The sequence below is a fragment of the Macaca nemestrina genome, chromosome 14 (genome assembly GCF_043159975.1).
Source record: "Macaca nemestrina isolate mMacNem1 chromosome 14, mMacNem.hap1, whole genome shotgun sequence".
Classification (NCBI taxonomy): domain Eukaryota; kingdom Metazoa; phylum Chordata; class Mammalia; order Primates; family Cercopithecidae; genus Macaca; species Macaca nemestrina.
This window is the reverse complement of record NC_092138.1, coordinates 92,060,260-92,074,712: the sequence shown is the minus strand read 5'-3', so window position 1 is coordinate 92,074,712 and position 14,453 is coordinate 92,060,260. Positions and strand designations below refer to the sequence as shown.

General features: G+C 42.5%; 1 pseudogene; it reads left to right on the top strand.

Annotated features, from left to right (window-relative positions):
* Positions 1 to 8,216: 8,216 nt before the first annotated feature.
* LOC139358056 (V-type proton ATPase subunit B, brain isoform pseudogene) lies at positions 8,217 to 9,670 on the top strand (annotated as a pseudogene).
* Positions 9,671 to 14,453: the final 4,783 nt, after the last annotated feature.

Genomic DNA, 14,453 nt, shown 5'->3' with positions numbered 1-14,453 from the left:
TTGCAGTGAGCCGAGATCGCACCACTGCACTCCAGCCTGGGCAACAGAGTGAGACTCTGTCCCCCCCCCCCAAAAAAAAAAGAAGTCAAAGGCTTGAAGTTATAACAATTGTTTTCTTCTTTATTTATCACTGGCTAACAAGGATACTTTATAGCACTTCTCTGAGACTCAGTCTCCTCCTTTGTAAAATAACATCTGTCCTATCTAACTCCCTTTGTTGGGATCAAATAAAGGAAAGAATGTGGAAGCACCTTATTCATTTCTAAGCAAATATTAGTTATTATTAATTGCCCATTGTGTAACATATACATATTCTCCTAATGAACTGAAGACTACCCCTTTTCGTGGATGAACTTCATTGGTCAGACTCCCTTGCAGTGGCAGGGTGTGGTGGGCACTGGGGGTGGTGGTGGGGTGAGGTTGCTTTACCTAGGCTTTCTCAGTGATCCATTACCAGAATCTTGTAAGTCAGGTAAGGCTAACATTGGAGTTCATTAGGATCCCAGCATAACAACTGAGTCAATTTGATTATTTGATTTGGTGATTTGATTATTCTATTTTGGATGCTTTTCGTACTTATTTTAAATCTTGGATGCTCTTTTCCTCCTGATTCAAATGACTACCACAGAATACCCACAGCTATTGCCTAGATTAATGATTTCAACTCAAATAAAACATTTTTAATCACTTCTTTCTCAAGCTTCTGGATCAGTTTAATTGAAAAGTAGCTTAAACCCGACTGACATTGCAATGGAAGATGAGGAAAAACGATTTCAGTTTGCAACTACTTATGGCTGTGAATCAGGATGTTCTCAATACTATGTCACTAGAATGGAAGGTGGAAGTCAGAGGCTGCACAGTTGGAAGGCTACAGCTGTTGTGTTGTATTTTTAAGCCTGATGGTGTTGTAAGAAGTGGAACAATGTTGGACAAATGCCAGACAGCAGCGTGGTGGGGGCTCCCTTGCGTGGAAGTAGATGGGCCCTTGAGCACTGATCTAGCCTTTCTTTCCCTGAGCACCAAAGCCTAAGCACCTCTGGTCTGGCTGGTTGCCGACTACTCATAGGCTGCAATGACCATTGAACTTGAGCAAGCCCCTGTGAGCACCCTGGGGGCAGCTGGGCACCGAGTCTTCCTTGCCCTGCTGGCTGGCTTTCCCCAGACAACCGAAATTCAACCTGTCCAAGGCATCATTCTCAGCAATTTTTGCACCCATTCATGATCTCATGATCTGGCCTGACTCAACTATATAGATACCTATTGCTCTGTCTCCCTCACCACTTCCCACCTACACGTCTCTGGGAATTACTCTTCTCCCAACAGAAACACCACAGGAACCACAGGAGCAGCCATGTCACACACGCCTTAAAATCTGGCCATGACTCACTTAGGAGTGGGCCCTCCCCACTGGACAGGACAATCTCAGCTTCCAGACCAATCAAGCTCTTCTTCCAGAAGCTTTGGAACTGGGTCTGGAGAAAAAAATCCATCTCTGTCCAAATGGCTAAACTTCGAGTTGTGCAAGTTTTCCATGATGTGGGCTGGAAAATGAAGGAAGCTGGTCTGCAATGAGAGGGTGGCGATAGACAGTCATGGTAATGCTGAAGAGAGGCGATGAGAGCTGGAGAAAGGATATGGAGGGATCTGACATTGTGAACTATGTTCTTCATGAGTCTTGGTGGCACTTCTGTCCTAGAATTCCATGAGATTGTCCTGAATCTCCATAATACATCTCCAAACCTAAACTATGCTAAGTTTTCTATTAGTTGCAACCAAAAAAGTCCCATGAATATACATGGGTAAACCCTAGTTTCAATATTTGCATCCATCATAATTGCCTCATTTTCGCATTAACTATCTTTAGAATTAAGAAATTTGAACTTACAGAAATGGAATAGCTATCAAATTGGATGCTTTAGGCCTCAAGCTTGCTCTTTCATTCTCACAAAGTGACTGCAGCAGCTCTGAGCATTGCATCTTCAGACAACTATCTTCACATCTCCTTTCTTCACATCTCCTTTAAAAAAAAATCTTTTTTATTATGAAAAATTTTAAGACCACTCAAATGTAGAAAGAGTAGTATAATGATCCTAATGTGCCCACCACCCAGCTTTTACAATTGCCACTACATACTCATCCAGAATCATCTACATGTTCATATACCTTTCTTCTCCCTGCCCTCAGATAATTTTGAGGCAAATCCTAGATATCACATTATTTCTTCTATAAATATTTCAGAACATACCTCTAAAAGGTACAAGTTCTTTTTAAAAAATACAATGTCATTATCACAATTTAACATATTGACAATCATTTCTGAGTTTCAGTAAATATATTATAACATTTATATTTCTCTGGTTGTCTTTAAAATGTGTTTTTTGAGCTGGGCACAGTTGCACACATCTGTAGTCCTAGCTAGTCAAGAGGCTGAGGCAAGAGGGTCACCTGAGCCCAAGAGTTCAAGGCTGTAGAGAGCCATGATTGCACCCGTGAATAGCCACTGCACTCCAGCCTGGGTAACATAGCAAGACCCTGTCTCTTTTTTAAAAAGTGTTTTTCTTTTCACAGTTTACTTGAATTTCAATTATTTTTAGTGGGCATAGCTAGGAGATGCATATTGTTTTCTAAAGATAAAAGGGACCAAGTTCATGCCTATAATCCTAACTCTTTGGAAGGCTGAGGTAGGAGCATCACTTGAGCTCAGGAGTTCGAGACCAGCCTGGCCAACAAAGTGAGACCTTGTCTTTAATAATATGTTTTAAAAAAATTAACTGGGCATGGTGGTGCATACCTGTAGTTCCAGCTACTGGAGGGGCTGAGGCATGAGGATTGCTTGAGCTCAGGAGGTCTAGGCTGCAGTGAGCCCTGATCATGCCACTGGACTCCTGCATGGATGACAGAGCGAGACCCTAACTCAAAAAAAAAAAAAAAAAAAAAAAAAGATAAAAGGTATAAAGCATCCATACTGATACTTCCAATTGAAATGGAGGACTACAGAGTTTTTACTCAATCTTATCAATCTTAGATTTATATCTCCTATCAACTATGCCAAATATCTTAATTTTCAAGGACATCAGCATAATTATTCTTTTAATCCCATAATACACAGCTCTTTTTGCCAGATATAGTCTTCTAGGAGTACAGAGTCGAATGATAGTGATTGAAGGTCACTAAAGTCTTCTTTGTGTGGTTATGTCATCAATTGGACACACACAGTCATTTTAATTTCACATTATTTTTACTTTCTAGGAATTTGATTTTTTCTTAATTTTGTGTGTAATTACATAAAATGTTTACATTGTTCCAAAGTTAAATCTACAATGCAAGCTATATTTTTAGAAGCCTAGCTTCCATCCCTGTATTCTTCCTTTCTATTCCTTCCTTTTTGCTATGGTAATATTTTATTAAATTTTTATAGTTTTTCTCTTATTTGTAGATAAATGATTGCATACTATATGTACTTTTCTCTTTTTACTTAAAAATTTATCCTGGAGATCACACATAATAGTGGAGTAATTTCTTGTTCCTTGTAGCAGCTGCATAATACTTCATTTGGGGGATGTACCATCATTCATTCAATTAGTTTTCCATTGATGAAAATTTTGGTTTCCATTTTCTTGCTATTACAAATACAGCTGCAGTGGCTAGCCTTGCACATGCACCTTTTTATATTTTTACTACTGCATGTCTGTGATTGCTATCTAGAAGTGGGATCACTATACCACTACCTACCTCTCAGAGCGGCTAAAATTCAGAGAAAGAAAATTGACAATGCTAAATGCTGATGAGGATGTGGAGCAACTGGAACTGTAATACATTACTAGTGGGAAAGCAAAATGGTACAGCCATTTTGGAAAACATTTTGCCAGTCCCTTATAAAATTTAACATACAACATATTTATAATATGGCCAACAATCCTTTTCCTACATATTTACTCAAGAAACACGAAAACATATTTTCACATTTGTCTGCACCTGAATATTTATAGAAGCTTTATTCATAATCACCAAAAACTAGAAGCAATTCAAGATTCTTTCATCTGATGAACACACTGTGATACATCTATTTAATCTAATTGCTACCCAGTGATAAGAAGGAAGAAACTTCTGACCCACTACAACATGGATGAATTTCAAATGCGCTGTGCTAAGGGAAAGAAGCCAGATTTAAAAAGCTACATATGCTGATTCCATTTATATGATATTCTCAAAAAGGCAATATTACAGGGACAGAGAACAAACCAGTGGTTGCCAGGTGCAAACCACCCAAGGGGGTGGTTTGACTACTAAGGGCAACATAAATTAATTTCTTGGGGTGATGAAACTGGTCTACATTTTGATTGTGATATAATTACACAACTATATGTGCTAGTCAAAACTGATACAATTGTGCACAAAAATACGGCTGGGTGCAGTGGCTCACACCTGTAATCCCAGCACCTTGGGAGGCCAAAGTGGGTGGATCACCTGAAGTCAGGAGTTCGAGACCAACTTGGCCAACCTGGTGAAACCCTGTTTTTACTAAAAATACAAAAATTAGCTGGGCGTGGTGGTGCATGCCTGTAATCCCAGCTACTCGGGAGGCTGAAGCAGGAGAATCTCTAGAACCCCGGAGGCAGAGGTCGCAGTGAGCCAAGATCGCACCATTTCACTCCAGCCTGGGCAACAAGAGTGAAATGCCGCCCCCACCCCCCCAAAAATGAATTTTACTATATGTAAATTATACCTCAATAACCCTGACCTTGAAAAAAATAAATGTACAAGTAATTTTGCTGGTTAGTACCAAAATCCCCTCTGTGATAGGCTAATTAATGGCCCCCACAGACAACCAGATTCTAATTCCTGGAACCTTGGGATGTTAGCTTATATGGAAAAAGAGACTTTGCAGATGTGATTAAGAATCTTAAGATGGGGAGAGTGTCCTGAATTATCGAAGTGATCTCTAAATATAATCATAAGTTTCCTTATAAAGTGGGATCAGAAGGAGATTTTACCATGAGGAGAAGGCAGTATGAAGACAGAACAGAGATCTAAAGATGCTACGTTGCTGGCCTTGAAGATGGAGGAAGGAGCCATGTACCAAGGAATGCAAGGAACGAAACTCTAGAAGCCAGAAAAGGCAGGGAAGTGGATTCTCCCTGGAGCCTTCAGAGAGACCACAGATCTGCCAACACCTTCATTCTAGCCCAGGGAGACTGCTGAACTCCAGAACTTTAAGAGAATAAATTGTGTTGTGTTAAGTCACCAAGTTTGTGGTAATTTGTTACAGCAGTGATAGGAAACTAATGTATCCTCCATAGGGGTTGTGCTGTTTTATGTTCCTGCCAGAGAAAGGATACGTCACCCTTCCTTTAAAGATGAGGACAATTTACCCAGAAGCCCAAGAGCAGGCGGGGTTTCTGGGAAAATTTTCCTCTTTCTTAAGGAAAAGATGACACGCCTTACATCCCCTGATATCTCATTGGCCAGAACTGTATCACATGCCCATTGCTAAACCAATCACTGGCCAGAGTAATCAGGCTTCCTCCTGCCCCTTGTCCTGAGGCTGCACCATTCTCTCCTGAGCCACTCAGCTGTCTGATCCTGAACAATGTTATCAGAGTTGCGCCGTCAAGGAATGAGAAGGGCACAGCTTTGGTTTGGCAACCAACAGTGCCTACCTCAAAACTTATTTGCAGAAAAAAACATTCCTCAGTTTAACATATATTTTATAAAAGTTAAAAAGCTTGGACAACACTCTCTAAGGAACCATCCACTGTGGTCCCCAGGCCATGGCTTTCCCCTGCCAAGCCCCCTTTGGTTCCTTACTACTCTATCCCCCTTTTTCCAGAGGACAGCAGGCCCTGCCGAACTCTATTTGTGAGCCACCAAGGTTAAATGAGGCCTTATGATGAATACACAAGACATCTTCCAGAAAAATCTCTCCCTCGCAAGTACTGACTCAAGCCCTGTTAAGGGAATCTTTTCTGTTTCCTGCCTGTTTTAGCTCTTCTCTGACATATTATCTTAGAATTTTAAAGCTGCAAAGGCCCTTAGAGTAATAATAATGATGGTAATTATGATAGTTAATTATTTATAATGCTCATTTATTGAGCTTTTACTAGGTTCCAGGCACTTAGTATTTATTATCCCATTTAACTCTCAAGTCTTCTTGAGGATTGATGAGGTAGATATTATTATCATTCCTTTGAGAGATACTAATAGATATAATAATAGAGATTATTATCATGCCTGTCTGATGGATTTTGAAACCGAAGAAATAATAAGTTGTCCAAGGTAATTGCTGGCACTATGTTTCGAACCAAGATCTGTAGAGACTTCAAAGTTCATGCTGTCAAACACCCTGAAGTCCAAAACCTTTCATTCTACAGATGACAACACAGGGGTTTGGGTTTGGAAAGAGGAGAGAGGCTATAAGCATTTTTGCTCAGTTCCACGACCAGAGAGTGAGCCCTCACTTACTCACTGAGCAGCAAACAGCTCACATTAGCTTTTTTCTCTTCTTCACAGGAATCACATATTTAAATATCATCATGTATCTGAGTTTAATAAGATGTGTTTATCTTTTTGCAGAGCAATGGATACCTTTTGCATTGTGATTTTTCCTATTTATCTGGCATCATGGAAGAATAAAAATAGCAACTGCAGCATGAAATGTGCTTTACGGTTTATGAGACACTTCCAAATACTTTCTCTCACATGATCATTGCTACAGCTCTGTGAAGCAGAAAGATAGGATTATCCCTCTTCACAGGAGAAAACACTAAGGCCCAAAGAGGTTACATTACCTGCCCTAAGGTCTCACAGATCATTAAATGACAGAACCAAAATCAAAACCTGGGGGAGAAGCTTTTTGGCTATGAGGACCTGACATCCACAGACAGGGACTCTTCCTATGAGTTTTAGACTCATATTTTCAAGTTAAAAGACCTAGTTAGAATTTTCATTGGCTCAGGTTTGATTTTGTTTGTTTGTTCACCTGAAATCTTTCAGTGAATTAATCCATTTATCTAGGGAGAAATGACATCTTTATTCTCTCAAGTCTTTCTACCCTTTGTCTTTTACGCCTCCAAGGAGAATCTGATGTTTTCTCTTAATAAAGGCCCTTTGCACTTCTTTCCGAGTTTATTCTTTTACCAGCTGCCTTTGTAGCTAAGTTGAATAACATCTTTGGTTCCTTTATGCTTTCTTTCTCATTGATCTGTATGGCATTATTTTTATTTCCAGTTAGTAACTTGATACTTGGTTGAACTTTCTTGTTTCCAAGAGCTTTTCAGTTGATTCCCTTCAGTTTTCAGGATAGAATTATACCATCTGCAAATATTTTAAAAAGCCAAACAAAACCTGCTCTCCTGATTTCACCAAGAGTGCTCTTTTTACCACATGACACTGCATTTCCCCACAACTCTGCATTTTCCAGATGACTAAATGGCTCCTTTAAGTGCCATAACATTTAGAAACACAACTGCCTGAGCTGGAAGTCTTTCTTAAACAAAGTACAACGTGTAGCAAACACCTGCGGTTTCACCTGTACAACACATGCCTCCCCAATCTTTAGCAGCCACCCCTCACTTTCTTTTGGAGAACTGCCTCTCCTCTACCCCATGAGGCCCTAGCAAGACTGTCCGTCATTTTATCCCACTCACATGCCCCAAACAGGTCCTGGTTCCACCACAGGCTAACCCAACCGACTCTTCCAAGAATTTGTGTCTTGAGAAAAAGGATACTTGGCCAGAAGGATATTGATGCAGACTCATCTGGAAGGCAGGCCCTACGGAGATGTCCAGGACTTTTTGCCTCTCCCAAGGCCTGATTGTTGAAGTTCTCTTTTGATTCCAGGAGCCACCCAATACACTTCCAGTACATTCTCCTTCTTTGCTTAGGGTTGCTTCTGTTACAGAGCATACAGATATCAGCACCCAAGAGCTGACTGCAGACAACAGACCTTGTTATGAGTTGAATTGTTATAAGTTGAATCCCCAACTCCCACGCAAAAAAGTCTTGAAGTCCTGACCTCTAGGATGTCTGATTGCAACCTTAATTGGAAATAGGGTCTTTACAGATATAATCAAGTTAAAATGGGATAATCAGGCTGGGCCCTAATAGTAATATAATGTGACTGATGTCATTTAAAAAGGGGAGTTTGGACACAGAAACAGACAAATACAGAGGAAAGACAATGTGGAGACACACAGGGAAAATGCTATGTCAAGAAGATGGCACTGCAGGTGATGCGTGGGGTTATGAATGGGCCACACCCAAACTACCCATGCCCGCTGATGGTGGGAGCTCAGGAGCAGGTGCTGGCAGTTAGTCGGAACTACCTCTCCCAGCCTTGCCGTACATACATCACGGCATCAAGAGTCCATGGTCCACTTGTGATCTTAGATCATGTTAAGTTTCCCATAGACGCTGAGATTGTCCACTGGACATTACTAGATGGCACAAAGAGACACGGGCAAGTTCTAGAAGTTGGTGGCTCCAAGGCAGTTGTTCAGGTATTTCAAAGGACTGGGGATATTCCCCTAATATCAGTGTCTGAGGATATGCTTGGTTGGGTATTCATTGAATCGGGAAAACCCATTGACAGAGGTCCTCTTGTACTGGCTGAAGATTTCTTTGATATCATGGGATGGCCAATCAATCCTCAATGTCAAATCTACCCAGAGGAGATAATTCGGACCAGCATTTCAACCATAGTTAGTGTGAACAGTATTGCCGGAGCAGAAAATTTTTATCTTCTCTGCTGCTGGGTTACTACACAAAGATTGCAGCTCAAATCTGCCGCCAGACTGGTTTGCTAAATAAATCCAAAGATGTAGACTACACTGAGGAAAATTTTCCAATTGTATTTGCTGCTAGAGATGTAAACATGGAAACTGCCCGGTTCTTCAAATCTGGTGTTGAAGAAAATGGCTCAATGGACAACATCTGCCTATTTTTGAACTTGGCTAATGACCCAACTATTGGATTATCATCCCTCACTGGTTCTAACCACAGCCGAATTTCTGGCGTATCAATGTGAGAAACATGTATTGGTTATCCTAACAGATATGAGTTCATCTACTGAAGCACTTCAAGAGGTTTCTACAAGCCAGAGAAGAGGTTCCTGGTTGACCGGGCTTCCCAGGTTACACTGATACAGACTTAGCCACTATATATGAACATGCAGGTCGAGGAGAAGGTAGAAATGGCTCGATTACTCAAATTCCTACTCTTACCATGCCTACCAATGATATCATTCGCTCATCTCTGACCTGACCGGGACAGATCTATGTGGATAGACAGCTACACAACAGAGAGATTTACCCACCTATCAAGGTGCTGCCTGAACTATCACTGTTCATGAAGTCTGCTATTGGAGAAGGAATGACCAGGAAGGATCATGCAGATGTATGTAAACAGCTGTATGCAAACTATTGGGAAGGATGTACAAGCCATGATTGCTGTAGTTGGAGAAGAAGCCCTTAGCTCAGATGGTCTTCTTGACTTGGAATTTCCACAGAAGTTTGAGAGGAACTTTATTTTTCAGGGTCCTCATGAAAATCACACTGTCTATGAGACTTTGCATACTGGTTGGCAACTGCTCCGAATCTTCCCCAAAGATATGCTGGAGAGAACCCCTCAGAGCACCTGTGTTGGTCAGGGCTCTCCAGAGGGACAGAATTAATAGGATAGATATCTATATAAAGGGGAATTTCTTAAGGAGTATCGATTCACTCGCTCACAAGATATAGTCCCACAATAAACCATCCGCAAGCTGAGGAGCAAGGAAACTAATCCAAGCCCCAAAACCTCAAAAGTAAGGAAGCTGACAGTGCAGCCTTTAGTCTGTGGTCGAAGGACCAAGAGGCCCAAAGCTGAAGAATTGGAGTCTGATGTTCAAGGCCAGGAAGCATCCAGAATGGGAGAAAGATGCAGGCTGGAAAACTAAGCTAGTCTAGTCCTTCTACGTTCCTCTGCCTGCTTTCATCCCAGCCACGTTGGCAGCTGATTAGATGGTGCCCACTAAAATTGAGGGTGGGTCTCCCCTCCCAGTCCAACTCAAATGTTAGTATCCTTTGGCAACACCCTCACAGACACATCCAGGAACAATACTTTGCATCCTTCAATCCAATCAAGTTGACACTAAGTATTAACCATCACAGCACCTAAGCAAATTTTACCCTTGAGACTTTGCAAAGCATTGGCTGCTGTTTCATCACTGCTTAATATACTTGTGAAATACTGGTTCTGTTTTCTTTATTCCTTTAGCAATCCCCTAGCCTCACCTTTGTGTTGGAGTTTACTATGTTAACGTATAATTAAAAACAAAGAATAGGTAACATATTGTTCCAGTGTTGAATGCTTTAAACTGCTAACGGACTTTATTCCCTATTCAGAAAACCTGGGTCTTCAGTGCTTTGCTTAAAGTAGCTGCAGGGACGAGGTGATGTTTTCTTATTGATGTTTGCATTGTACACAGTGGTATAGTTAGTTATCTAATAATGTCCTCGTTATCTGGGTCTCTTAGACCTTACCTCTCAATCTCCTCGAGAGTAGCAGCCTCTGCGCTATAATGCTTTGGTCTCTAAATTAGGGGCAAGATCAGGTCTAAAAGATGACTCTTTTCAAAACAGCCAAGATGCTCTTTCTTGAGCATTTTCTTTTGGGTTGTTGATGTGCCTGTGGGTCTGTGCTGCTGCTCTAATCAAATGGTTTCTTTGGTTGGTTGGTTGGTTGTGTTTGTTTGTTTGTTTGTTTGTTTGTTTGTTTTTGAGACAGAGTCTTGCTCTGTTGCCCAGGCTGGATTGCAGTGGTGTGAGCACAGCTCACTGCAGCCTCGAACTCCCGGGCTCAAGCAATCCTCCTACCTCAGTCTCCCAAGTAGGTGGGACTACAGGCATGTGCTACCGCATGCAGCTAATTTTTAAAAAACTTTTTGTGGAGACAGGGTCTCACTATGTTGCGTAAGCTGGTCTTGAACCCCTGGGCTCAAGTGATCCTCCCTCCTCGGCCTCCCAAAGTTTTGAGATCATAGGCATGAGCCATTACCCCCAGCCTAGCAGATGATTTTGACTGTCTACTTGCTCTTTCTTATACAATAAACAGATGAGTAAAAGGAATTTCCTTTTCCTCTTTATTGCATATGCATTGAGATTCCTGTGTCTTACAGCTCTCCCTCTCTGAGCAACACACAGAATCCTACAACTTTTGCACAGCCAGGATTTATCTGGTAGCAGCGAAAAGCCTTGTCTTGTCTTTGGTGACCTTTACTGAGTTTCCATGCAGAGGAATCACATGACTAAAATCATTAATAGAGTGGTTGCTTGGGGTACAACAAGAGAAGAAAGAAAAACCTATAGCCATTCTACATTCTGACATGTGAATAGTGGTTTAAGTTTCTAAAGTGTTTGCCAGATGCTGAAGGCAAGGTGAGAAGCAAAGGTTCTTATGTTTGTGGATATTTTAAATTCTGTTAGGAAGCAGCCTTTGGAAAATCACTGATTTGTTTCTGCTTTCTGACCTACTTCTGCCTTTTCAGGGTAATCTTGTGGCACAGGTGGTGGCATTTAGAAGTTTTGGAGTTTTATTCCTGCTCCTTCCTGATGCAAGCCCTGAGCTGTCTTCTATGCAGTTGTGCCTTATTAACTGTTTTGTCTCTCTGTGTATTCTTTGTCACTTGGGTGTGATAGGAACTTCCCTACTCCATGCATTCTACCTTTCAAATTGTGTAAATTTCTGCTCTTTTTTTTCTCTGAGGGTGTACGGTACAGGGGAAGTCAATATAATTATATTTTAATGTAGAAAATGTGGTATTTGGATATAAAATGAAAATATATGTTGGCCAGGCATGGTGGCTCATGCCTGTAATCCAGGCACTTTGGGAGGCTGAGGTGGGCAGATCACAAGGTCAGGAGTTTGAGACCAGCCTGCCAACATGGTGAAGCCCCGTCTCTAATAAAATACAAAAATTAGCTGACTGTGGTAGCATGCGCCTGTAGTCCCAGCTACTTGGGAGGCTGAGGCAGGAGAATTGCTTGAACCCAGGAGGTGGAGGCTGCAGTAAGCTGAGATCGTACCACTGCACTCCAGCCTGGGCAACAGAGCAAGACTCTGTCTTGGTGGAGGGGGGAAACCACATGTTAAATAATGGAAAAAGAAAAAAAAAGAGAGAGAATTAGAGTGGGGCAGCCACAAACCAAGAAACAACTGTGGCTACCAGGAGCTAGGAGTGAGGTCTGGAGAACAGTTCCTTCCACTGCCTCTTCAGAGGGAATGTGGCCCTGTGGACACTTTGATTTTAGATTTCAGGCATCCAGAGTGTGAGACAATACATTTTCTGTTGTTTTAAGCCACCCAGTTCATGATACTTTGTTATGGCAGTCCTAGAAAACTCATTCAGACCCTCAAGGAAATAAGAGCTATTTGGAATGTGCGGCTGAGACTGCTAGGTGTTCACCAAAAGGCTTTCCATTCTGCTTTTTGCCTAAGTAGAATGGGAGCCAGGCACATGGCTGTCCCCCTAGACTGTCTTTGCCAGCCTTGCTTGTGTTTAGGGTGGCCAGGTGCCTGAATTCTCACTAGGGGAATGAAGTGGGAGTGACGTGCCATTTCTGGGCCTGGGTTCTAAGATAACCAGCAAGCCTCCTCCACTGTCTTCTCCTTTCCCACCGGCTAGAACCCAGCTACACCTATGCAGAAGAGAGCACTGCCCTGGGGAAGAATGAGTGACAAAGAACCAAAGCTGCCTTGCTGCCCTGGGCCACTCACCTCAAGAGGAAATAGGCTACTCTAGTTTGCCTTTTTGTTATAGGACCTTAACTTTTCCTCCAACTGATCCATGATTCTTGAGCTGGACAGGGAGTAAGGCACTGAAAATCCTAATTATTTTCCAGAATAGGAATGACCAGCCCTTGGAAGACAGTGGCTAAGCACATAATCTCTTTGGGTCATTTGGGACTTTGGACAAGCTGAAGCTAAAATTCTCAGCCACCTAAAAGGGAGATGAAAGATGTGGAAACCAGTAGGGTGGCTGCTTCTGAAAGCATCAGGTATCTTAATTTAGGATAATGACAAGCTCATGTCTTGAGATGTTTGCCACAAGGCACAAAGTGATATTCAGGACTTTTCTCTGGCCAGATGGAAATTGTTCACTGGGGCCATGGGTGTGAGACTACTAAGGCCAAACTCAGATTCGGGGAGTTGCTGAATTTCAGTGCCAGTCAATGGCATGATTTTGCCAGGTTTCCTTTAGGAAAGGATGGTGATATCTGGGGCTTGCAAGAGGACTTGGAGAATGCCTACCCACTAACCATCTTGGTCTGCAGCCTTTCCTCTGTGCCTCCCTCTCATGGAGAAGGAAGGAAGCTAACAGTCTTCCTTCTGCCCCACACCTCCCTGTTTCTCAGCTGGGAACTAACTCCATCTGGAGCAGACAAATTGTTCTCATGGCAATGTCCTACATTTATTTATTTAACTATTTAATTAATCTTTTTAGAGACGGGGTCTCACACTGTTGCCCAGGCTGGTGTATGGTGGTGCAATCACAGCTCACTGCAGCCTTTAACTCCTGGGCTTAAGCGATCTTCCAGCCTTGGCCTCCCAAAGTGCTCGGATTACAGATGTGAGGCACCATGCCCGATCCTACATTTATTTTTTATTTGGATTTGCTTTCCCTGCCCTTCATGCCTCCACCAGCACCACAGCTTGAGGGCTTACAGAAGCTTTTACCCAGTCATGGTATGTCACACGATGCTCCCTCTTATCAAGGAGTTCACTTTATGGCAAAAGTGGCAGGGCTTACGGCCTGTGGGATTCACTCTTCACCTAACAGATCCCACCATGATCCAGGAGCGGCTGGCTCCTATTGCACAGTAGAATGGCCTTATGGAGGTTCACAGTGCCCACAGGGAGATAACTGCTAGCTCCCGTCCGGAAGGGATCGGTGCTGTGAGTCAGCATCCCATATGTGATGCCATTTCCTGTGTCTCTCTATTACTTTTCAAGATGTAGCAGTGAGGCAGGCACTGCTAAGTGTCTCCCAATAGCCTTGCTTACTAGAAGTAGTAGAATTTAGAGCTGGATGCACGGCCACCCAAAATCAAGATACCATTTTCCAGTCTCCTTTGCAGCTAGGCACGGCCATGAGATACATATTAACCAATGGGATACAAGAAGCGACATGTGGTGGCTTTAAATAACCTTCTACAGGAGAAAGCACCCTTTGTGTTTGCATCCCTTCCTCCGCCCTACTGCCTGAAGTGTCATGTTGACCTAGGAGGCTGAGGTCATGCATTGCATTAAAAAAAGATAAGAACCAGGGTCCCTGACATCTTGAGCACTATTCCAGCCTGGATCACTTACCCAGACTTTTGTGAGAGAAAGAAACTTTCGGCCGGGCGCGGTGGCTCAAGCCTGTAATCCCAGCACTTTGGGAGGCCGAGACGGGCGGATCACAAGGTCAGGAGATC